The sequence below is a fragment of the Rhincodon typus genome, unplaced genomic scaffold, assembly GCF_021869965.1.
Source record: "Rhincodon typus isolate 14 unplaced genomic scaffold, sRhiTyp1.1 hic_rhity00003122, whole genome shotgun sequence".
Classification (NCBI taxonomy): Eukaryota; Metazoa; Chordata; class Chondrichthyes; order Orectolobiformes; family Rhincodontidae; genus Rhincodon; species Rhincodon typus.
In genome coordinates, this window is record NW_025968760.1 from 8,475 (window position 1) to 10,494 (window position 2,020).

The 2,020-nt window shown below is 38.1% G+C and overlaps 1 long non-coding RNA gene across 1 annotated transcript in view; it reads right to left on the reverse strand.

The window, feature by feature from the left end:
- Positions 1-389: 389 nt before the first annotated feature.
- The window catches only part of LOC109917465, a 9,879-nt gene continuing 8,248 nt past the window's right edge, over positions 390-2,020 (reverse strand). The window contains exon 3 of the long non-coding RNA XR_007261436.1: positions 390-664. This is a non-coding gene — a long non-coding RNA (uncharacterized LOC109917465). The remainder of the gene's footprint in view (positions 665-2,020) is intronic.

Genomic DNA, 2,020 nt, shown 5'->3' on the forward strand with positions numbered 1-2,020 from the left:
AAATGGATTCTGATAAAATATCTGATGGACAATTTCAAAGCTAAATACTAAAGGCAATATATACAGCTCTTTCTTAAATATTTTGTTCGACGTGTGTTACATATTCTTGCACTATCCAGTGGCTGAAAACATCTCATGGTATGGTCCAGATTCACATACAAGACAGTTGAAAATTCAATTGCTGATCCCTGACGATTAGCTGAGGGTGGACAATAGGAATGCAACAATGTTTAGTTGGCAGCTGGGGGCGGGGGGAGTTGAAAAATGATCAGCAGCGTTTCCGGTCCCGATTGCTGTCAAATGATTTGAATGCTTTTTGTAAGAAAAAAATCCTGAATAAAATATAATACACAACAAGAAATGTTTATACAAACTGACACTTAGAATAATTTAAAACTACAATTATTTATCTTTATATTTATTTCAACTATTTGTACAGTTACATGATGTAGAGGTTGATGTTAAAAATGTCAGAAATTACATCCAATTGCATCAAAGAATTAGCAAAAAATGGAATTATAAGTATTATAATATTTCAAGAAAGAAATAAGTAAATAAATTGTGACATTGGAGTAGCAAAACATGTTGTCTGTATTCTTCCCATCTCAAAAATTATTCAGAGTAATAACTGTGTGCCTTAGCTCTGAGATCCAAGTTGTGACAGCTGAAAGACAGAAAAAACACTAGTCACATATTTTAATTGAAGACTTAACCTGGCTTAATTTGGAAAGAGAAACTGACCTAAAAAAGTTCCACAAGAGACAAGTTACAGAATTAAGTGATTCCACAACCACAGATATGACAGAAATTCTATAGCCTATTACATCCAGTAAAGAATGGTGATGGACAATTGGCTTACTCATGCGAAGAATGTCCATTGACAGTCCCACTTTTCATCATACCAGGGTCTAGGGCAAGTGCAAGAGACAAAGCTGATGTATTTGCAACTGTCTTAATGCAAAAGCCAAGTGAATAGTTTGCCTTCAGCCTTGTCTGGGGTACCACCATGTTATGTGCTAGAGTCCAGTCAAGTTAGTTCTGTTCATGCAACATTACGAATAACAAGTGGAGTTATGAATACTGCCATCAGATAACAAACAAGGAGCTGGCCTTGACATCAAGGTAGTACACTACTGAGTACAGCATCAAGAAGGCTCAGAACATGGAATTGTAAGAAATAGGAACTGGGATAGGCCATTTGGCCCCTCAAATCTGACAGCCTTTGATAAGATCACACTGATCTGATTTTAAATTCAGTTCCATCATCCCACCTACCTCTCATAATCCCTGTGAATCAAAAATTAGCCTTATGAAATTTGGTGTTAAGAATAGTCAATGAGCCATCCTCCACTGCTCTCTGGGGGGTGGGGAGAATTCCAGGGAGTAGGCCATTTAACCCCTCAAGCCAGCTCTCCTATTTAATAAGATCACAGTTAAGTTGCTTGTAAACTTAAATCCACATTCCCGCCCACCCGAGAACTGCCTGCTCATTTCTTCCATAATTGGGAGAAAACCCATTTGGAAACTGTGACACCTTATTCCACATTTCACAATGAGGGGAACATCTTCTTTCTCAGAATCTTATAACTTCCCAAAACCTCATCTCTCATCCTCCTAACTTCAATGAATATAGGTCCAACCTGCTCAACTTATCGATATAAAACAATCACTTCATCCTTCAACTGAACCTAGTGAATCTTCTCTGAAGTACTCCCATTATAATTAAGGGGGTCACACCTGTTGTAGTACTCCAAATATGCTCTCACCAACGACCTGTACACAGTAGCAAGTTTCCCCTACTTTTACAATCCATTTCCCTCAACACAATATTTCATTTAAAAACCGAAAGAACTGTGGATGCTGTAAATCAGGAACAAAAACAAAGTTGCTGGAAAAGCTCAGCAGGTCTGGCAGCATCTGTGAAGAAAAAAATCAGAGTTAACGTTTCGGGTTCCCCCAGTTCTGAGGAAGGGTCACCGGACCTGAAACGATAATTCTGATTTTTTCTTCACAGATGCTG